Below are 25,233 nucleotides of genomic sequence, written 5' to 3'. Positions count from 1 at the left end.
CATATCCAGAGAAGAGAAAAAATAGTGCTTTATTCTTTATCTCTTTACTTTAAAAGGCTATCATCTTTATTAAGATATAGTGGCTTGGGAAGGGAATATATGTTTCAGTAATAATATAATAACAAAATGAATAACAACAGCAATGTGTGGGCAAAGCACAAATTCAGTAGAGGTAGATTCATCTTTCAGGATTGCTTCTTATTCCTTATAAATTTATCAGACACTAAAGCATCTGAATTTATGAGTAAATGTGTGATTTAGTCTGCACATAATTTAGAATGAAGAAAATGTTACTTTACAATCTTTCCTCAATGATGAGGGTTCAACAGGGGAACTGGCTCATTTTGTTACACAGTTCTATTTCTATAATGATACCAGTCGTGCCTCTATGATCAATGCTGAAGTCTCTTTCTTGGTCTTCTCCCTTGTGGTTCAAGGCACGTGCTATAACTCAGAATATATACACACACACACACACACACACACGTAATGCTGTAAGATTACGTGACTTAAGCACATGAGCTCTAAGAGAAATCATTGATCCTGTTTCACTCTGTGAGAAATTTAGAGACCCATGACAGTCCTATTTTTCATAACCCTCTCCTTTCTGCTGGTTGAACAGGCCTGCACAGTTTTGTTTTGTTTTGTTTTTTTCCAGTAGCCTTTTGGCACCATGCTCTGTGAAGGTGAAATATCCCTACATGTCCTTCAAAGAAAATTCTTTTCCCAATAATTTCCTATTGAAATTGATTGGCTCCTTAAGTTGGCTTATTGCATTTTTCTTTCTAGGGTTTTTTTTCAATTCAAGCTCTGCACCCCTTCACATTTTGTTTTCCATCTTATTTTTGTAACTGCTCCACTGTTTCCAACCTTATCTGCTTGCTAAATAGGCTGATCTTTTCTACTTGGAAGGAAAGAGTATGAGGAAAAAAAATTCAATGGGAAATGGTATCCCAGACAATAAACAGAAGCAATTAATTGAGGTAATCAATTATACTAGTATTTTGATCCTTGAAAAATAGTGGGGTTTAACTGATAGTCACCCACATGGACCAAACAGGCAGGACAACAGGTCTTCCCATCCTATTTCTGCCAGAACCAGTCTGTTTTAGCTGTTACCCACGGCTTCAAAAAGTTAGCACATTTAGGGCTTCCCTGGTGGCGCAGCGGTTGAGAGTCCGCCTGCCGATGCAGGGGACGCGGGTTTGTGCCCCGGTCCGGGAGGGTCCCACATGCCACGGAGCGGCTGGGCCCGTGAGCCATGGCCGCTGGGCCTGCGCGTCTGGAGCCTGTGCTCCGCAACGGGAGAGGCCACAACAGTGAGAGGCCCGCGTACCGCAAAAAAAAAAAAAAGTTAGCACATTTAGAAAATATACACAACAAATGGCTGATCTACAGTAGGTCGCATCACTATCCCTTGCACATGGTCTCTTCATCCATCTCCTCTTCCTCCTTCTCACCCAGGACCTCCAGTATTCCACATCTCGGTAAGTGGCACCATTGCCCATCCAGCCAGAATCCTCGGAGTCATCCCTGACCTCTCATAGCCCTCCCCCCATCACCATCTAATCACCAAGCCCTATGCATGCTGCTTCTTTTATATCTTTTCAAAATGTCCAGTTTTCTCCACCACTATCACCTAAGTCTGAGTGGGCACCATCCTCTCGTGACTAGACTATGGTAGTAGCTGCATCCACAGCTGCCCCCTTGTTTTCTAGTAATGGTCTAAAGCAAAATTCTTGACACACTGCTCCCATGCTTAAAACCCTTAAACAGCCTTTTTACCCTCTTTCTCCATTGTCACTTGCAATTTGAAAACAAAAAACAAAGAAGGAGGATTTGTACTTATTTCAGAAATTGGAGGTGAACTGAGTAAATATGAATTGGTATGGTAGGTATATTGGGCCAGAAGAGACAGAAATCCTGTTAAGAAGGAGGAGGGTGAGGCAGCATAAAAATGAATCAAGAAGCTGAATTCAAGGCTGAGAAGAAGAAAAAAAGGCATCCAGAATTCAGTCTGGACCCAGAAGTCCGGATTAACGGAGAAGAACGGAGGGCTCCAGAAAGCACATCACAAAGACAGAAAATGGAATAGATGGATTATCCAAAATGTATGACCATGTTGAAAGCTCTGAGGAAGAAATAGTAATAGCTTTTTAAAGAAAACAGCAAAATGAAGCAGTTGTTGATACTGGGAAGAACAGCATTATGCAAAAATTAAATGCAACTGTAAAACAATATTATGTTTCAGATGTAAACAACATGAAATACTCATGAGATAAAAACTCTGAATAATGATTTAACCAAGAATTGTGACTGTCCATAGTAGGAGGATGGGTGAACAGATGTAGGTGAATAGGCCCTCATCCACCATACTTGGAAATCAGTAGATAATGCCCCAAAAGAAAAAAATTTTAAATTATATTTTAAATATGGTATTTTAAAATATGAAAGTAAATATGGAACAGAAAACTGAAAATAATTTTATTTGCCTCTGGAGGATTGTGGTTGGGGGATGGGAAGAAAAAGGACTTCAGGATTTCGTTGAACATTGTGGCACAATTTGGGTTTTTAAATTGTGGTCATATATCATTTTTAAGGAAATGTTTATATATATTTACAATGCTAGAAATAGTAGAACATACCACTAAAACATTAACCAAAGAAATCAATACTAATATCAGGCAAAACAGAGTTTTAGGAAAAAAATATTATTAGAAAAAGGAAAGTCTTATTCAATGATAAAGGGAACAAATTTATTAGAATTCTGTACTTGTATCCCTCTAATAACATTCATTCAGGATGTAGACAGTGAAATTTGACAGAATTACATGAAGAAATAAAAATCTACAAGCGAAGGGGGAACTTCAAGTTGGCGGAGGAGTGAGTAAGACATGGAGATCACCTTCCTCCCCACAAATACGTCTACATGTGGAACAACTCCTGCAGAACACCTACTGAATGCTGGCAGAAGACCTCAGACCTCCCAAAAGGCAAGAAACTCCCCACGTACCTGGGTAGGGGAAAAGAAAAGACAGAGACAAAAGAATAGGGATGGGACCTGCACCAGTGGGAGGGAGCTGTGAGGAGGAAAGGTTTCCACACACTAGGAAGCCCCTTCGCGGGCTGAGACTGCGGGTGGTGGAGGGGGAAGCTTCGGAGCCGCGGAGAATAGCGCAGAAACAGGGGTGCGAAGGGCAAAGCGGGGAGATTCCCGCACAGAGGATCGGGGCCGACCGGCACTCACCAGCCTGAGGGGCTTGTCTGCTCACCCGCCGGGGTGGGCGGGGGCTGGGAGCTGAGGCTCGGGCTTCAGAGGTCAGACCCCAGGGAGAGGACTGGGGTTGGCTGTGTAAACACGGCCTGAAGGGGGATAGTGCGCCACAGCTAGCCAGGAGGGAGTTGGAGGAAAAGTCTGGACCTGCCGAAGAGGCAAGAGACTTTTTCTTCCCTCTTTGTTTCCTGGTGCGTGAGGAGAGGGATTCAGAGCACTGCCTAAACGAGCTCCAAAGATGGGCGCGAGCCGCGGCTATCAGCGCGGACCCCAGAGACGGGCATGAGATGCTAAGGCTGCTGCTGCCGCCACCAAGAAGCCTGTGTGCGAGCACAGGTCACTATCCACACCTCCCCTCCCGGGAGCCTGTGCAGTGTGCCACTGCCAGGGTCCCGGGACCCAGGGACAACTCCCCGGGGAGAACGCACGGTGCCCTGAGGCGCACGTCATGCTGGCCTCTGCCGCCACAGGCTCACCCCGCATTCCGTGCCCCTCCCTCCCCCCGGGCTGAGTGAGCCAAAGCCCCCAAATCAGCTGCTCCTTTAACCCCCTCCTGTCTGGGCGAAGAACAGATGCCCTCAGGCAACCTACATGCAGAGGCAGGGCCAAATCCAAAGCTGAACCCCAGGAGCTGTGCAAACAAAGAGAAAGGGAAATTTCTCCGTGCAGCCTCAGGAAGGGGATTAAGTCTCCATAATCAACTTGATGTACCCTGCATCTGTGGAATACATGAATAGACAACGAATCATCCCAAAATTGAGGTGGTGGACTTTGGGAGCAACTGTAGACTTGGGGTTTGCTTTCTGCATCTAATTTGTTTCTGGTTTTATGTTTATCTTAGTTTAGTATTTAAAGCTTATTATCATTGGTAGATTTGTTTATTGATTTGGTTGCTCTCTTCCCTTTTTTATACATACATATATATTTTTTTCCTTTTTCTCTTTCTGTGAGTATGTATGCTTCTTTGTGTGATTTTGTCTATATAGCTTTGCTTTTAACATTTGTCCTAGGGTTCTGTCTGTCCATTTTTTTTTAGCATAGTTTTTTAGTGCTTGTTATCATTGGTGGATTTGTTTATTGATTTGGTTGCTCTCTTCTTTCTTTTTTTTTATTTTAATAACATGTGGTTTTATTTTTTATTTTAATAACTTTTTTCTTTTTTTTTCTCCCTTTTCTTCTGACCCGTGTGGCTGACAGGGTGTCGGTGCTTCAGCTGGGTGTCAGGCCTGAGCCTCTGAGGTGGGAGAGCTGAGTTCAGGACATTGGACCACCAGAGACCTCCCGGCCCCATGTAAAATCAGTCGGCGAGAGATCTCGCAGAGATCTCCGTCTCAACGCTAACACCCAGCTCCACTCAACGACCAGCAAGCTCAAGTGCTAGACACCCCATGCCAAACAACTAGCAAGACAGGAATATACACCCACCCATTAGCAGAGAGGCTGCCTAAAATCATAATAAGTTCACAGACACCCCAAAACACAATACCGGACTTGGTCCTTGCCACCAGAAGGACAAGATCCAGCCTTATGGACCAGAACACAGGCACCAGTCCCCTCCACCAGGAAGTCTACACAGCCCACTGAACCAACCTTACCCACTGGGGGCAGACACCAAAAACAATGGGAACTATGAACCTACAGCCTGTGAAAAGGAGACACCAAACACAGTAAGTTAAGCAAAATGAGAAGACAGAGAAATATGCAGCAGATGAAGGAGCAAGGTAAAAACCCACCAGACCAAACAAATGAAGAGGAAATAGGCAGTCTACCTGAAAAAGAATTCAGAGGAATGATAGTAAAGATGATCCAAAATCTTGGAAATAGAATGGAGAAAATACAAGAAACATTTAACAAGGACCTAGAGAAACTAAAGAGCAAACAAACAATGATGAACAACACAGTAAATGAAATTTACAATTCCCTAGAAGGAATCAATAGCAGAATAACTGAGGCAGAAGAATGGATAAGTGACCTGGAAGATAAAATAGTGGAAATAACTACCATAGAGCAGAATGAACCAAAAACAATGAAAAGAATTGAGGACAGTCTCAGAGACCTCTGGGACAACATTAAATGCACCAACATTCATATTACAGGGGTCCCAGAAGAAAAAGAGAAAAAGTAAAGGTCTGAGAAAATATTTGGAGATTATAGTTGAAAACTACCCTAATAAGGGACAGGAGATAGTCAATCGAGTCCAGGAAGGGCAGAGAGTCCCATACAGGATAAATCCAAGGAGAAACATGCCAAGACACATATTAATCAAACTATCAAAAATTAAATACAAAGAAAAAATATTAAAAGCAGCAAGGGAAAGGCAACAAATAACATACATGAGAAATTCCATAAGGTTAACAGCTCATCCTTCAGCAGAAACTCTGCAAGCCAGAAGGGTGTGGCAGGACATATGTAAAGTGATGAAAGGGAAAAAGCTACAACCAAGATTACTCTACCCAGCATGGATCTCATTCAGATTCGACTGAGAAATTAAAACCTTTACAGACAAGCAAAAGCTAAGAGAATTCAGCACCACCAAACCAGCTTTACAACAAATGCTAAAGGAACTTCTCTAGGCACGAAACACAAGAGAAGGAAAAGACCTACAATAACGAACACAAAACAATTAAGAAAATGGTCATAGGGACATACATATTGATAATTAACTTAAATTACCGTAAATGGATTAAATGCTCCAACCAAAAGACAGACTGGCTGAATGGACACAAAAACAAGACCCGTATATATGCTGTCTACAAGAAACTCACTTCAGACCTAGGGACACATAGAGACTGAAAGTGAGGGGATGGAAAAAGATATTCCATGCCAATGGAAATCAAAAGAAAGCCGGAATAGCATTACTCATATCAGATAAAAAAGATTTTAAAATAAAGACTGTTATAAGAGACAAGGAAGGACACTACAAAATGATCAAGGGATCAATCCAAGAAGAAGATACAACAATGGTAAATATTTATGTACCCAACATTGGAGTACCTCAGTACATAAGGCAAATGCTAGCAGCCATAAAAGGGGAAATCAACAGTAACACAATACTAGTAGGGGACTTTAACACCCCACTTTCACCAATGGACAGATCTTCCAAAATGAAAATAAGTAAGGAAACACAAGCTTTAAATGATACATTACACAAGATGGACTTAATGGATATTTATAGGACATTCCATCCAAAAACAACAGAATAAACTTTCTTCTCAATTGCTCATGGAACATTCTCCAGGATAGATTATGCCTTGGGTCACAAATCAAGCCTTGGTAAATTTAAGAAAATTGAAAACGTATCAAGTATCTTTTCTGACCACAACGCTGTAAGACTAGATCAATTACAGGAAAAAAACTGTAAAAAATACAAACATATGGAGGCTAAACAATACACTACTAAATAACCAAGAGATCGCTGAGGAAATCAAAAATACCTAGAAACAAATGACAATGAAAACACGACGGCCCAAAACCTATGCGATGCAGCAAAAGCAGTTCTAAGAGGGAAGTTTAGAGCAACACAATCCTACCTCAAGAAACAAGAAACATATCAAACAACCTAACCTTGCACCTAAAGCAATTAGAGAGAGAAGAACAAAAAAACCCAAAGTTAGCAGAAGGAAAGAAATCATAAAAATCAGATCAGAAATAAATGAAAAATAAATGAAGGAAATGACAGCAAACATCAGTAAAACCAAAAGCTTGTTCTTTGAGAAGATAAACAAAATTGATAAACCATTAGCCAGACTCATCAAGCAAAAAAGGGAGAAGACTCAAATCAGTAGAATTAGAAATGAAAAAGGAGAAGTAAAAAATGACACTGCAGAAATACAAGGGTTCATGAGAGACTACTACAAGCAACTATATGCCAATAAAATGGACAACCTGGAAGAAATGGACAAATTCTTAGAAAAGATAAACCTTCCAAGACCGAACCAGGAAGAAATAGAAAATATTAAGCGACCCATCACAAGCACTGAAATTGAAACTGTGATTAAAAATCTTCCAACAAAATAAAGCCCAGGACCAGATGGCTTCACAGGTGAATTCCATCAAATATTTAGAGAAGAGCTATCACCTATCCTTCTCAAACTCTTCCAAAATATAGCAGAGGGAGGAATACTCCCAAACTGATTCTACGAGGCCACCATCACCCTGATACCAAAACCTGACAAGGATGTCACAAAGAAAGAAAACTACAGGCCAATATCACTGATGAACATAGATGCAAAAATCCTCAACAAAATACTAGCAAACAGAATCCAACAGCACATTAAAAGGATCATACACCACGATCAAGTGGGGTTTATCACAGGAACGCAAGGATTCTTCAGTATACACAAATCAATCAATGTGATAAACCATATTAACAAACTGAAGAATAAAAACCATATGATCATCTCAATAGATGCTGAAAAAGTTTTCGACAAAATTCAACACCCATTTATGATAAAACCCCTCCAGAAAGTAGGCACACAGGGAACTTACCTCAACATAATAAAGGCCATATATGACAAACCCACAGCTAATATCATTCTCAACGGTGAAAAACTGAAACCATTTCCACTAAGAGCAGGAACAAGACAAGATTGCCCACTCTCACCACTATTATTCAACATAGTGTTGGAAGTTTTAGCCACAGCAATCATAGAAGAAAAAGAAATAAAAGGAATCCAAATCTGAAAAGAAAATGTAAAGCTGTCACTGTTTTCAGTTGACATGATACTGCACACAGAGAATCCTAAAGATGCGACCATAAAACTACTAGGAGGAATCAATGAATTTGGTAAAGTAGCAGGATACAAAATTAATGCACAGAAATTTCTCACATTCCTATACACTAATGATGGAAAATCTGAAAGAGAAATTAAGGAAACATTCTCATTTACCACTGCAACAAAAGGAATAAAATACCTAGGAATAAACCTACCTAAGGAGAAAAAAGACCTGTATGCAGCAAACTATAAGTCACTGGTGAAAGAAATTAAAGATGATACAAACAGATGGAGAGATATACCGTGTTCTTGGATTGGAAGACTCAACATTGTGAAAATGATTATACTACCCAAAGCAATCTACAGATTCAATGCAATCCCTATCAAACTACCAATGGCATTTTTCACAGAACTAGAACAAAAAATTTCACAATTTGTTTGGAAACACAAAAGACCCCGAATAGCCAAAGCAATATTGAGAAAGAAAAACGGAGCTGGAGGAATCAGGCTCCCAGACTTCAGACTATACTACAAAGCTACAGTAATCAAGACAGTATGGTACTGGCACAAACACAGAAATAGAGATCAATGGAACAAGACAGAAAGCCCAGAGATAAACCCACACACTTATGGTCACCTTATCTTTGATAAAGAAGGCAAGAATATACAATGGAGAAAAGACAGTCTATTCAATAAGTGGTGCTGGGAAAACTTTACAGCTACATGTAAAAGAATGAAATTAGAACACTCCCTAACACCATACACAAAAATAAATTCAAAATGGATTAGAGACCTAAATGTAAGGCCAGACACTATAAAACTCTTAGAAGAAAACAGAGGCAGAACACTTTATGACATTAATCACAGCAAGATCCTTTTTGACCCATCTCCTAGAGAAATGGAAATAAAAACAAAAATAAACAAATGGGACCTAATGAAACATAAAATCTTTTGCACAGGAAAGAAACCATAAACATGACAAAAAGACAACCCTCAGAATGGGAGAAGATGTTTGCAAATGAAGCAACTGACAAAGGATTAATCTCCAAAATTTACAAGCAGCTCATGCAGCTCAATATTAAAAAAAGAAACAACCCAATCCAAACATGGGCAGAAAACCTAAATAGACATTTCTTCAAAGAAGATATACAGATTGCCAACGAACACATGAAAGGATGCTCAATATCACTAGTCATTAGAGAAACGCAAATCAAGACTACAATGAGGTATCACCTCACACCGGTAAGAATGGGCATCATCAGAAAATGTATAAACAACAAATGCTGGAGAGGGTGTGGAGAAAAGGGAACCCTCTTGCACTGTTGGTGGGAATGTAAATTGATACAGCCACTATGGAGAACAGTATGGAGGTTCCTTAAAAAACTAAAAATAGAACTACCATACGACCCAGCAATCCCACTACTGGGCATCTACCCTGAGAAAACCATAATTCAAAAAGAGTCATGTACCACAATGTTCACTGCAGCTGTATTTACAATAGCCAGGACATGGAAGCAACCTAAGTGTCCATCGACAGATGAATGGATAAAGAAGATGTGGTACATATATACAACGGAATATTAGCCATAAAAAGAAATGAAATTGAATTATTTGTAGTGAGGTGGATGGACCTAGAGTCACACATAGTGAAGTAAGTCAGAAAGAGAAAAACAAATACCATATGCCGACACATATATATAGAATCTAAAAAAAAAAAAACCAGAAAGGTTCTGAAGAACCTAGCAGCAGGACAGGAATAAAGATGCAGACGTAGAGAATGCTCTTGAGGACACGGGGAGGAGTAAGGGTAAACTGGGACAAAGTGAGAGAGTGGCATGGATATGTATATACTACCAAATGTAAAATAGATGGCTAGTGGGAAGCAGCCGCAACGCACAGGGAGATCAGCTCAGTGCTTTCTGACCACCTATAGGGGTGGGATAGGGAGGGTCGGTGGGAGATGCAAGAGGGAGGAGATATGGGATTATATGTATATGTATAGATGATTCACTTTGTTATAAAGCAGAAACTAACACACCACTGTAAAGCAATTATACTCCAATAAAGATGTTAAAAAAAAAATCTACAAGCACTTTGGAAGAGGAAAGGGGCAAAGAAATGTGTACAGTTAGCTTGCAATCCAGCAGTTTTAGTCCAGAGTATTTACCTGTGAGAAATGTTTTATAAATGATTACCCACATTATACTTACTTATGTTAGCCAAAAATTAGAAAAAGGCCAATGTCCATCCATCAACGAGTGGATAAACAAATTGTGGTATAGTCATAAATGGAAACAAAATGGAGGTAACTACTGACCACTTTACATTAATAAACTAAAAAATCATTCTTAGTAAAAAAAAAAAAAAACCAAAAATATCACATAGTTTATAATACATTTACTTGAGATTATAGAATGAACGAAATTAATCTATAGTAACAGAAAGCATATTACTGGTTTCCTGGAAACGCAGTGGAGGTGGGAAGACGAAGCATTGACAGCAAAGGGACACAGGGGAATTTGGGGGTGACAGAAATGTTCTATGGCTTGACTGGAATGGTTACAGAGGTATATACATTCGTCGAGATTCATTCATATACCTAGATCCCTTTTTATAACATAAATTATGGTTCAATAAATGTGGCTTTTAAGTATTTAAAGGAAGAGCTGTGTCTTTCTATAGCAGTTTGGGCTGTTGTAACAAAACACCATGCACTGGATGGCTTAAACAACAAACATTTGTTTCTCACAGTTCTAGTGGCTGAAAAGTCCAAGATTGAGGTGCTAGCAGATTTAATGTCTGGTGAAGGCCATCTTCCTGGTTTGCAGAGACAGCCTCCAGCCATCTTGCTGTATATTTTTACTTGGTGGGAGGGAGAGAGAAAGAGAGAGAGAGAGCAAAAGCTCTCTGGCCTCTTCTTATAAAGGCACTAATCCCATCATGGAGGCTCCACCCTTCATGACTTCATCTAAACCTAATTGTCTCCCAAAGGTTCCACCTCCAAATACTATCGCATTGCAGATTAGTGCCTCAACCCGAATTTGAGGGGACACAAACATTCAGTCCACAGCAACAGGAGGCCTTTCAAAGGGCCTCCAACCTAGGGCCTGGGAACCTGTACCACATTTGTTGGCAGTGAGGATGCTGCTTTGCAAAATCAGTGAAAAAAGTGTAAGTGCCAACAGAAAGGGAGAGAACACTTTCTTCCTGTGAGTGGTGGCAACCTGAGAGTGGTGATGACACAAAATCCACCCATGTGATCTTGCTGAGATGAGAGAAGCAGCAGGAGCCAGTCAAGGCCACCAAGCAGTGCATGTTGGCACCAGCAGCAAGAGTAAAATTTAATTAGCTTCTGAAAGTGTTGCTGGAGGTTCCACTGAATTAGTTATATTTTATTACTATAATGAATATAATATAAACCTTTAATATTCTCTCCCCCATCCTAAAGCTGACATGTTCCGGGGAAAGTGAATGTACATTTGTTTTACGGTGTTGTAACAGTACCAGGAAAACACATGAATGACTGTAGAGACTTAACTGCTCTTAACCTCAGTTCTTTTTTAAAAATGAAAACATTAGTCTAGGTGATTTCCAAGGTCTCTTTTAACTTTATATTCTAAGGCATAGTTCTTTTCCTTAAAACTATGGGAGGAAATGACATAAAACACTTATAATAATAAAAAATAAGTAAATTATCAGTACTTACATACACAGAAAACTCAAGATAATCAATTTTAACTATTAAAATAATATATCAAATTATTATTAATAAATAATATAATAATATATTAAATGATATGAGATTTCAATAGAGTGGAGGGAAACAAGATAATTATATTTATCTATCTCATCTCTCTATCTAAGAAATCTATATGATTCTTGTACACCAGCAACAGCAGTATAGTAACTATGAGGTCACAAGAATTTTAAAATTATATTTAAAATAAGAGAAAAAAGTATCAGTTAGCCAGGAACAACCATAACAAGAAATTCGCAAAATCGCACAGAGAGCTGTAAACTTTCCAGAGAACTACAAAAAATTTGAGAAAATAGAAGGAGAGTCATAAAAATATTCCTGGATGGAAAGACTGATTTGCACTGTTCTCACATCTCCTTTTAGCTATCACTCTCTTCTGTTCTTCGCTTAATAGTCATAATTTTTAGAGTTGTCAACAGTGTCCATCTCCATTTCCTTCCTTCCCATTTACTCTCCAGTTCACTACAATCTGTCTTGGCCACCAAAACTGTTCCCTTCAAGGCAACATACTTGTTGCTAAAGCCAAGGACAATCTTACAGTCTTTATCACAGGATGTTACTGATTATCACAGGAGTATCTGACAATATCATCAGTCCCCTTTTCTAAGAAACAATCTTCCCTCTACTTCTAAGACACCACACTCTCCCGTTTCTCTGCCCTCCCTCTGGCGGCTTGTTCTGTCTCATTTTGTGGCTCTCCATCCTCTGCTTGCACCTTCAATCTTCATGTTCTTTGGATCCTCTGCTATTTTCACTCTGTGGACTCTGCCTGGGAGATCACATTCAGTCTTATAGCTTAATCCACTCTTTAAATACTGAACACACCCAAATCTGCACTCCAGATCATCTCACTCTAATCCAGACTTCAACAGCCTATTGGACATGTAGTTTTGGGTGTACCACACACATCTCAAACTTGACATATACAAAAAATATCATCTCCCATGTCTTACTCATCTTTCTTGCATTCCCTCTCAGTGAATGGAATCAATGTGTACCCAATGGCCCTGTGGTGTCAGCTCTGATTCTTCCCACCTTCTTATTTTACATGTCTAATCAATTACCAAATTCTGTTAATTTTACCTCCCAAATATCATCCAAATATACCACCTTTGTCAAATCCATCCAAATCTTTTTATTTGTGGTGCCAATATCCTAGCTCATACCTGCATCATTTTTCTTCTGATTTATTAGAACAACCGATTTTCCTGACACAATTTTTTTGCATCCACTCCAACTGATCCTCCATATTGCAGCCAGACAGATCTTACTTATATGTGAATCTGGTGAAGTCACTCTTTTTTTTTTTTAATTAATTAATTTACTTTTGGCTGCGTTGGGTCTTTGTTGCTGTGCGTGGGCTTTCTTTTTAGTTGCGGTGAGCGGGGTCTACTCTTCATTGCCATGCACGGGCCTCCATTGCAGTGGCCTCTCTCGTCTTGGAGCACCGGCTCTAGGTGCGTGGGCTCTAGAGTGCAGGCTCAGTAGTTGTGGCACACAGGCCTAGCTGCTCTGCAGCACGTGGGATCTTCCTGAACCAGGGCTCCAACCCGTGTCCCCTGCATTGGCAGGTGGATTCCTAACCATTGCGCCCCCAGGGAAGCCCCAAGTCACTCTTACCTACACCTTTTCGATGATTCCTAATGACCGTCAGGTTAAAGGCCATGCTCCTTAATGTGGTTTGTCCCCTGTTGACCAGTCAGTCCCCTGTCCAGAACCAACCTTCTGCACTCCGTTCTAGGCACACAGAAGTACTTTCAATTTCTCAAATGCATCAGGCTCTCTATTGACCTTTGGGCTTTCTAGCTGCTGTTCCATTCATCTTCAACTTCTCTCTTATATATGTGACTGCCTACTATAAACCTCAGGACTAAACTTAGATGTTCCTCCTCGAGGAGGCCTCACTGACTTCAAGGCTGGGGTAGACCCTTACCATATGTTCTCTCAATACCTTGTGCCTCTCTTCTCATTGCTCATGTTTCATTGGGTTGACATGTAAAATGTCAGTTACTCTCCAGTTTCCTGCACTAGAAACCATGAATGTGAGGGCAGGAACTATGTCCACCTAGTGCACTGCTGTATCCCCATGTCAAGCACAGTTTCTGACGTTCAACAGATGTTGAACGTAGATGTTCAATAATTAGATTTTCAGTAATTATGGGATGAAATAATTTATTAATTGTGATCTATAATAATGAAGGTAATAATATTGATACAAGAATGAAAAGATAAATGAGACTGAACGAAAGCCCAAAACAGATCCCTGGGAGACAGGAAATTTAATAAAATTTAATGAAAGTATTACTGTTAACAAGTGGAGAAAAGTGAGAATTTCTGAGTTACTAACAGTTAGCTTTGGAGGTGAGGGGTGGAGAAAGATTTTCTAAAGTTAAAATATATGAAAAGTGCCAGAAAAAATGCATTTGATTCCATAATCATTTACATGGCTTTTAATCAAAACTATCATGAGCCAAATTAAAAGGCAAACTGAAAACTGGGGGAGGGACTTCCCTGGTGGTGCAGTGGTTAAGAATCTGCCTGCCGATGCAGGGGACATGGGTTCAAGCCCTGGTCTGGGAAGATCCCGCATGCCGTGGAGCAACTAAGCCCGTGAGCTACAACTACTGAGCCTGCGCTCTAGAGCCCATGAGCCACAACTACTGAGCCCATGTGCCACAACTACTGAGCCCATGTGCCACAACTACTGAAGCCCACACCTAGAGCCTGTGCTCCACAATAGAAGTCACCGCAATGACAAGCCCACACACCGCAATGAAGAGTAGCCCCCACTCACCGTAACTAGAGAAAGCCCACGTGCAGGAACGAAGACCCAACACAGCCAAAAACAAATAAATAAATTTATATTTTAAAAAAAGAAAAAGAAAACTGGGGGAAAAATATATTCATTAAATAGGAGAAGCAAAGGGTTAAAATTCTTTTTTAAATTGTTTCCTCAAATGTTAAGAATGATGATCCCAGATAAATCATCAAGGACATAAAGAAACTTAAAAGAAATACAAATTAATAATGAACAGCAAAAATAATTCAACTTCAGTTGTAATCAAAGAAATGCAAATTTTTTTAATGAGACGTTTTTTAACCTTAACATTGGTAAATATTTTTAATACAAAAATTCTAGGCATACAAGAGAGTGGTGAGACATTATTAGGGGAGTGAGGTGTTATAGCTGAGAGATAGACATAAAATTGCATAGGAAGTATGAGATTACCACTGTAAAATTAAGAATATACAAACACACACACAGAGGCTATAAGGAAATAAATATGTTAGATATGCTTCCCTCTAGGTTAAGAGATTGAGAGACTCATTTTTGCCTCTATATGTTTCTGTATTTCCACATTTTCTACAGTATTTATTACTTTTACCATACAGCAAAAAAAATAAAAATAAAAATTGACTGTGAGAGATTCTGATAAAGCTAACCTGACCGTATAGAAAGCATCAAGACGGATGGAGCCAGGTGTTGATCTCTGCATTGAAAAAGGCCTCTGGGGTATAAATGTGAATGAATCCTGGAGCCCTGAAATGTGACTACAGGATGTCTTGCACTGATCGTTGGCACAATGAGGGCTCAGGAATGCTAGAGAGGCATAGGGGATGTGCCTGAAGCCCTGGTGTGGGGCCTGGAAACCACAGAGAGTGGGAAAGAGAGCACTAGGGAGCATGGAAGGGACATCGAGGGCCCTGGAATCACAGATGGAGATACAGGTTATGGGCCAGTAGACTTAGGGAACATGAGCTTCTAATATCCCACAGAGTTTCTAGAGGACTGGAGGTGAGAGGTCAAATGAGCTAGAGATGAGGCCTCTGGGTCACCATGTTACAAGCCTGTTTCAAAGTAAAAACCTGGTATTCCAGAAAATTCCTTAAAAGGGATGATGCCCCGCTCTGAAAATAAGAACACTGACTAGAGAGGGAGACTGGAGAAGAGGGGGCTTTGAGGAGTCTACGAGAAAAGAAGAGAGAGCCAAAAAGACCTCCATGTGCTCAAGAAATTTGGGGCAATCAGTGGCCTTCGCCCATAGCTCTGTATTCCTACACATGACACTAGCATTAAAAAGAGCTTTAGGGAATTCCCTGGCAGTCCAGTGGTTAGGACTCCGTGCTTTCACTGCCGAGGGCCCAAGTTCGATCCCTGGTTGGGGAACTAAGAGCCCACAAAGCCATGTGACACGGTCAAAAAAAAAAAAGCTTTAAAGCATAAGACAGTCGATTTTGTTAGAATTAAGTTCACTATGAATGACAGAAACCCCAAAATAACAATGGTTTAAATACTTTAGATTGTAGAGAAAAACAAATTTCTAAGTCAAAGGGCAGGCATCCAGCGCTGGGCAGCCTATGTCTGTATCAGGGATTCAGGTTCCCTCTACCTAATGCTTCACCAAGCATTAACTCCAAGCACAATGCCACCGAGATAGCTGCCCTAGCTCCAGCCACCTTGTCTCCATGCTGGTCAGCAGTGTAGAGAAAAGGGGCAAAGAATAAGGGAGATTTCCAGATGCTGCTACTGGACACTTCTGCTTATAGGTCATTGGCCAGGACTCAGTCACAGGGTCACATCTCAATGCAAGAGAAGCTGAAAAATGTAGTGTTTATTCTGGGGAGCCACATGTCCAGCCCCACATTCAACTAATACTGAAGATGGTTTCTAGAAAGGGGAGATAAATAACAGTTTCCTCCAATGTAAGATTTTAATCAATGAAGTAAGAGGAATACAATATCCACAAGAGGGAACACTTTGTGCAAAGTCAAAGAGGGGTGAAGAGCATCGTGTGTCCAGGAAAACAGTGAATACCATCCACCAGATGGGGGCTGCCGAATCAACCATGTGTAAGTGTTAGGTTCAACATGCAATGCATATTTGTCTCATGGGGGGTGGGTGAGGGGCCAATGATACCACGACTTACTTACATTACTTTCTAGTCTCCTTATTTTCTGAATTTTGTATAATTTGCAACAGTTTACACACTCATAATGTGTCGGTAGTTTGTTTTTTAAAGTACTTACTGCTACAAGTTTGTTCTCATCTCCAGAGAATTATAAAAATGACTCAAACATGTACAAGGATGCACACTTCAGACTGCTGGATATGTACTTACCCTGGATTTAAAAAAGATAGATTTGTCAGTGTTAGGTACCCACAACCAGAGAGATCTACGCAAACCTGCCTTGCCCAAGTTGGTAATTTTTGTCCTCTGCAATACTGCATCCAAGAATATAAGTAAGACAAGTGTATGACATTCAAAGGTAAGACAACTGAAGAGTCATTACAGCATGCCTGACGATCATGTCTCACAGAGCCAGAAACACAGCATTTTGTGTGAAGTACGATTGCTTCACTGCTTCATTTCCAGTAAACTTGATTTGAAACGGGAGAGATCTTTCCCTTAACCCTGTCCCTAAGCCCTGATTCCAGAAGATAAACATGACGACATTTATCTGGCCCTTGGGTGGGTCTCAAAAATTTTGGACAAATGCCTTTATATTTTGCTGCAATCAAATGTCTTGAGGAAAGTGTGGTCAGCGATGAAGTGGCAGAAAATGCAGTCCACTTGGGTCTGCAGGGTCAAGTGTTCTTATCCATAAAGCGCAGCATCAAGGTGAATTTGTGTTCCCTGTAGTAGAGACTTGGTGCTGGGAACATATTTTTCCTTGAAGAAACTACCAGACAGGCTGCAAAATCGCTATCTTTCACAGTATTCAGCTTAGAGCACCTGGAGCTAATGCTACCTCTGGGGAAAGGCTCTGGCAGAGGAAGATATGGCCAAACAGCTGGAATGAGTTACCTGCTACATGGAAAATGGCCCTGGCCTTGTTCGCACTGCAGACATCTTTACACCCCGAGTTGAAGAAGCATTATCTACAGGGACTATAATTACCGTTCCTCATTGTTGTACTCTGGCATTTTCTTTTAGCACATGAACTTCCTGCATTATAATCTTTGCTCTGGAAACAGCTGGCTCAGCTCAAATAGCTTGAACACGAATGAAACCCCTGCTCACCCCTTTATAAGTTTCGTACTTGAGCATGAAATCATGGGATCAAATCCTCAACAGCCCTGGAACTTTTCTCGAGACAAAGTGTTTCTTATAAAACCCTTCGTCTTCCTTTCATAATTATGATGCAGAGGAAAAGAAGAATCTTCTTTTGAATATTTCAGCAGACATGACTCACACGATCTTCACTCATTCATGTAGCAGCCGCAACATTTCTGCCACATCCAGCTTCCCCCACCCACCCCATACACGTTTAATCGGCAAAAGCAGGGAACAGAACAGTGTGATAATGTGCTACCATTTGGGATTTTAAAAAAATAAAGGAAAACATCATGATTTACATACAACTGTATCCCACCTAAGTTTTTTATATGCGATTATGATATTAAAGAACACAGATGCTGGCCGAAGTCAGTTTGAGGTAGCAGGTAGGTGATTTAAGAAACATGATTTTTCTATTTGTATAATGGTGAGGTCACTGACTCATGATTTGGAGTTGAAGGACCCAGATTTGAGTTAGGATTTGCCCTCTAGCTATATGAATATCGTCCAATTTCTAAACTCTGACCCCTAGCTTCCTGAACTAGATAAAATGGTAATAATAACAACAACAATAATAATCATGGTCGATATTATTATTATATTATTCACTCAGGATGTTTTTTAGAATTAACAGAGCATTTTGAAAATTTTAAGGCGATGTTTAACAAATTAATTAATCATACGTGCTTTCACTTTATTGGATTCTTGCCCCAATGATCTAGGTCTGTCCTAGATCACCTGTTAACTTGCCTTTAATGCCTGCAGCAAAACCTCCTGCACTCGGTGGAAGACTGGCTGAGATTCATGGCATCATTTAGAGCAGATGAACAGCTTTTCTTTGCCCCACCTGGAACTTTAACTCCAGACCTTGGCTACCTCCACTAAGGAACACAGCCAACTAGCCCAGACCACAGTGAAGCTGAAATTTCTGACCCCCTGAAAACATACCCATTTGAAGCTGAATATGCTCAAATTCATAAAGGTTGGCACCTGAGTTGGTTTAAAAATGCTTTGAATCTGGCTAAACATATTTTTGGTGAAAACCTAGTTGTAGACAAAAACACTGCCTATGAGATAAGGAAAACAGGTGAGTCCAAAGGCTGTGTCAGGTTGATTGCCTGTAACTTGAATAGAACAGTTTTCCAGAGCTGCTGCAATTTATGGACTTGTTTGCATGGACCTCAGCAAATCAGACTATTGGCATCTTTTTGTTAAATCTGCCCTAGCTTTCCAGAGCAAAAGCCATTAGGTAAAACCATTTCCCCTTCTGTTAGTTTGATTCACGCTCCAGACTCCTCTAAATGAGTAAGGGATAAAAATGTTCATTAACACTATTTTTTCTTTGCAGATCTCTCTGGTGGGTAAGTGAGGCTCTATTCCTTCCCCGACTTCAAGGAAAAAGACAACACAAAGAGCAAAAGGAACAAATGTGGGAGCAAAAGCCATATAATTAGACCTCATTTAATTATTTAACTTCTATTTTTGGAGCAAAATTTTCAGCAACATATCCTGTTTTCACTTAAGGGCAATAGGAAAGTGACAATATAGTGTAAACAGTTGACCAATCTTCAACCATCCATAAATTAGCTTCAATATTTTTGCCACATCTGGGACCTCCAGATAAATGTTTAATAGAAAAAAAGCAATGTGCAGAATAGCATGAGTAATATACTATCAGTTAGGTTTAAAAAAACTATCTATAAATACACATACACACACACTATTATGAACTTAATATATCCCTGAAAATACCAGTAAGAAATTGTTTAATGTAGTTGTCTTTGTAGAAAATTTGGGCGATGAAAAGGTAAGGGTATACCTCTTTGTACTTTTGAGTATTGTACCATTTGAATATACTATCTGGTCAATAAAATAAAGTATTTTTATTGTGATATAATTGACATATATCATTACAATGATTTGATATATGTATATTTTATGAAATGATCACTACAATAAGTTTTGTTAACATCCATCACCAGGTACAGTTACAGACTTTTTTCTTGTGATGCAAACTTTTAAGGTCTACTCTCTTAGCCACTTTCAAATAAGCAATACGGTACTATTAACTATAGTCACCATGCTGTACATTACGTACTCAGGACTTATTTACTTTATAACTTCAAGTTTGTACCTTTTGACCACCTTAACCCATTTTGCCCTCCCCAACCCCTCTGGCAATCACCAATCTGTTCTCTGTTTCTATGAGTTTGGTATTTTCTTTCTGTTTTTTGTTTTGTTTTAGATTTCAAGTGAGATCATACAGTATATGTCTTTCTCATCTAATTTATTTCACTTAACATAATGTCCTTAAGGTCCATCCAAGTTGTCACAAATGGAAAAAATTCCTTCTTTTTTATGGCTGAAAAATATTGCATTATGTATAGGTATATGTATATGTGTAGTGTGTGTATATATATATATATATATATATATATATATATATATGCCACATCTTCCTTATCCATTCATCCATCAGTGGACACTTAGGTTGTTTCCAAATCTTGGCTATTGTAAATAATGCTGCAATGAACATGGGGGTGCAGATATGTTTTTCAATAAGTCTTCATTTCCTTCAGAAAAATACCCGGCAGTGGAACTGCTGGATCACCATTTTTTTGAGGAACCTCCAGACTGTTTTCCAGTGGCTACCACCCACCAATGGTGAGCGAGGGTCCCCTTTTCTCCACCTCCTCCACAACATTTGTTACTTGTGTTCCTTTTGATGATGGCCATTCTGACTGGTGTGAGATGGTATCTCATTGTGGTTTTGATTTGCATTTCCCTGATGATTAGTGATGTTGAGCATCTTTTCATGCATCCGTTGGCCACCTGTATGTCTTCTTTGGAAAAATGTCTATTCAGGTCCTCTGCCCATTTTTTAATCCGACTGTTCATTTTCTGCTATTGAGTTGTATGCGTTCTTTACATATTTTGGATATTAATCCCTTACCAGATATATTATTTGCAAATATGTTCTCCCATTCAGTAGGTTCCTTTTTCATTTTGTTGATGATTTCCTTTGCTGTGCAGAAGTGTTTTAGTTTGATGTAGTCCCACTTGTTTATTTTTAGTTTTGGTGTCAAATCCAAAAAATCATTGCCAAGGCCACTGTCAAGGAGCTTACTGCCTATGTTTTCTTCTAGGAATTTTACAGCTTTGAGTCTTACATTCAAGTCCTTAATCCCTTGTGAGTTAATTTTTGTGTATGGTGTAAAATAATGGTTGAGTTTCACTCTTTTGCATGTGACTGTTCAGTTTCCCAAAACCATTTATTGAAGAGACTGTCCTTTCTCCATTGTATATTCTTGGTTCTTCCATCGTAAGTTAATTGACCACATATACATGGGTTTATTTCTGGCCTCTATATTCTGCTCCATCATTTTAAAATAAAATATTTTAATAAAAAGAAAAGCTTACATTACCACTAATAGAAAGTAACTGTGAAATGGAACTAATACACTGTTGTCCGTATCCTGCTCTGTATTTGTTGAAAGGGGAGATGTGTCAATGTTAAAAGAGACTTTCTCCTTCATGTACTTGGGAGTGTTGAGAAAAGAAACTGATCAAGAGAATGAGAAGACAAGCCAAAAACTGGAGGAAAATATTTGCAAAAAAACACATCGGAAAAAGTACCATTATTCAAAATATACAAAGAACTTGTAAAACTCTATTTAGAAATGAATGAAATGGGCAAAAGACCACAGAAGGTATGCATATGGCAAATACACATATTAACAGATTCTCCACATCATATGTCACCTGGGATATACAAATTAAGACAACAATGAGATACCACTGCATATCTATTAGAATGGCTGAACTTTGGAACACTGACAGCACCACATGCTGGCGAGGATGTGCAGCAACAGGAACTCTCACTCATTGCTGGTAGGAGTGCAAAATGGATACAGCCACTTCGGAAGACAGTTTGGTGATTTCTTAAAAAACTATACATAATCTTACCATATGACCCAGCAATCACACTCCTTGTTATTATCGAAAATGAAGTGAAAACATGCCCACACACACACAAAATTACACACAGATAGTTACAGCAGCTTTTTTCATAACTGCCGAAACTTAGAAGCAATCAAGACACCCTTCAGTAGGTGAATGAATAAATAAACTGTGGTACATCCAGAAAAAGTAGTGTTATTCATCATGAAAATAAATGAGCTACCAAGCCATGAAAATGCATAGAGGAAAGTTAAGTGTATATTACTAAGTAAAAGAAGCCAATCTGAAAAGGCAACATACTGTATTATGATTCTAACTATATGACACTCTGGGAAAGGAAAAACTATGGAGACAGTGAGAAGATCAGTGGCTGCCAAGGGTTGGAAGGAAGGGAGGAGACACAGGGATGAGTAAGCAGAGCACAGGCGTTCTTTTTTTTTTTTTTTTTTGCGGTACACAGGCCTCTCACTGTTGTGGCCTCTCCCGTTGTGGAGCACAGGCTCTGGACGCGCAGGCTCAGCGGCCACGGCTCACGGGCCCAGCCGCTCCGCGGCATGTGGGATCTTCCTGGACCGGGGCACGAACCTGTGTCCCCTGCATCAGCAGGCGGACTCTCAACCACTGCGCCACCAGGGAAGCCCCAGAGCACAGGTCTTGGAGGGTGGTGAAACTTTTCTGCAACTATGTATAGTTATAAATATAAATATATACATATATTCTGAAACCCTAATGGGACAAATGTCACTGTACATTTGTCCAAACACATAGAATGTACAAAACCAAGAGTAAACCCTAATGTAAGTTATGGACTAATATAAACTATGGGTGACAACGATGTGTCGAAGTAAGTTCATCGACTGTAACAAATGTACCACTCTGGTGTGGGATGTCGATAGCTGGAAACTTGTACGTGTGCAGGAACAGAGATTATGTTGGAACTCTGTACTTGCCATTCAATTTTGTTGTAAACCTAAAACTGCCCTAAAACATATCTTTTATTAATTTAAAAAAAGGAAGTGAAACATTTCTAACATTCTGACTTTATGACTCAGTGGCATTTAGTCCCATGTTCACGCCCTACTTAAAATACTTAGCCTTTGGGAAACTGGTATCGAAGACAGGGCATTCAACTTGGGTGCTTATCAGTTTCTAAATCTATTTAATCTAGTGTTAGTTCTTCTCATCCAGATTAAGAACCTTCTTGTCCACCTATCTCTCAAGAATTTAGTGAGATCAAATGTGATAATGCACATAAAAATCCTTGAAAATAATATACAGATAAAAGGAATATTATCTCTGGGATGTCTTAAAGTAAATCGTTCAAATAGTTCTTATGAAGAAAAACACTTTTGTCTCTGCTGAGTTTTCGTTTCCTCTCTTGTATCTTAAAATAAGTACTTCTAGAAGTAGGTTGAGAATGGGGAGAAGCAGAGAGTAGAAAAAGTTGTCCCTATCTCACAATGAACCCACATAGAGAACCCAATGAGTGAACACGTTTCATTCCCTGGCAGAAGCAGAACAAAGAAGGAGGGGAAACATTAAGAAGAAAGAATAGGGACTAGTTCTAGTGGCTTGTGTGACAGGACACAGGAATATCCTTAAATTTGAAAGGAGAGGAAAGGAGGCACTGAGTGCTTTAGCTAAAGAGACACAGGGCTAATCAGACATGGGCCCTGAGGCAGGATTCTGGGCTATTGCTCCTCAGGCCTTTGGTGGAGAAACCCTGACTTAAAAAAGACTTATTCTTTTATCACGAACATAATCACATTTTGAGAATCATTGCTCTGTATCCGTACAACACCACGACATATCAGCCGACCATCTCAGATGACGAAAACAACCGGTATGGCAATTTTTTTCTTAGGTTGTGTTTCATGAGATACATAGGTATTCATCAGGAAGAAAATGGAAATCCATGGTCAAATAAGAACTAGAATCTCTAGGTTACATAAAGTACTTATTTTATGGAAAAATGTCTCAGAGTATTTAACTAATGCACTACTCCATTTCCTAGAGGGGTATAAGTAAGCAGTGTTTTCCTAACACCTGACCCCGAGTCCCCTCTAGCCCACCAACCCTCCCTCTCCTTTATTTTTTAGTGTACAACTATATTTGCAAAACTTTGAACTAAGTATATTGAGCAACGCAGGCAGGAGCTGCCTTGGGCTATACTGCTCTGCACACCCCCAGCATATTCCATAAACGGTGGAGGAACAGATGAATAATTTGGACAAACCAGGATTAGTTCCTCGTCTACAACTGTTCTCTTAGAGACTATAATCATCGAGGCCCCTTTCAAAAGACTACACAAACACAGATCTATTGTTTCATAAACAACTTTAGGTAACAGTTAGGCAAACACACACACACACACATCATATAAACTCGTTTTCTTCCAAAAAAGAATGCACACACAGAGAGTGTCTCCCACACCAACACCATGATTTTTTTTTTATGCCAGTGCTAAGAAATGTATCATAAGAGTAAGTTAACTCAGAGCACTCCACTGGGATCTTTAGACCTCATTATTTCTCAGCATAATTAAATCTTTATTAGATTAAATTGCACTTTTTCTGGACTTCTCAATAAATTTAGTACCCAGCCAACCTTTAATGTGGTATTAGATAAGACCCCAAAAGAAATTTAAAGAAGAATAGCCCTTACCACTGCATTCAAAATTCTCAGTTTTATAGAAGAGTCCCCTCAGACATATGCTACCCACATTATCATGGCATGCCTTTCAAGGTGCTTTTTTCCAAATAAGAAAAGGAAGGAATCAATAGAATTAGCACAAGAAGGCTTTCGGCTGGCAAGGAAGTGAAAGGTAAAAATGGAAAGACTTTAAATAAGGAGGATGTGGTTTTTTGACAACCCAGACATACTGGCCCAAATTATGAAGCCAAGCAAAACAGAGGAAAATTCAGCACTGAAATTACAAGACTCTCTTTATGATGCTCAGAAAATAAGTATAATGGCCTAAACGTTGTAGGTTTCTTGTTCGTTCATCAACTACCACATACCCATACCCTCACCCCAGCCCTTCTCTCCTCCAAAATGCTCCCGCAAAGACAACCGACCCTCCTCATGTTAATCCTGTTATGCCACGTCCGAGGGTTTCAGCGCTTGAAGGAGCAACTTAAAATTTACCCAGAATTAGTGAGCACAGAAGGCTGGTGAACACTCAGAGCACATTCTGCCTTCAACCTGACAGGGCATCATCAGGAAACTGGCACTATAGCTTTGTTGGCAAGAAAGAGTACTTTTCAATGCACACAGGTGTGGAAATAAAAGCTGTAACTGTCTCGCCAAATATGTTTCTCTTCAACAGCAATGTTAAACCAGCCAAAAACACTGCTGACAACTTTAAAATATGGGAATCAGAAATCAGCAGCGGTTTTCATTCACTGTGCAGCACAGTTGTTGATCCATCTTCCACTTGTCACTAAGTCTATCGAAGGTGATACCAGC

At 39.7% G+C, this 25,233-nt stretch overlaps 1 long non-coding RNA gene across 2 annotated transcripts in view; it reads right to left on the bottom strand.

Moving 5' to 3' along the window:
* LOC307188971 overlaps nt 1–25,233 on the bottom strand; it is a 363,612-nt gene that overhangs the window by 234,040 nt on the left and 104,339 nt on the right. The gene's annotated exons all lie outside the window — the stretch shown is intronic.

Source organism: Stenella coeruleoalba, assembly GCF_951394435.1.
Source record: "Stenella coeruleoalba genome assembly, chromosome: 7".
NCBI classification, from domain to species: Eukaryota; Metazoa; Chordata; class Mammalia; order Artiodactyla; family Delphinidae; genus Stenella; species Stenella coeruleoalba.
Note: the sequence above shows the minus strand (reverse complement) of the source record. Positions and strands in the feature narration are given on the sequence as shown.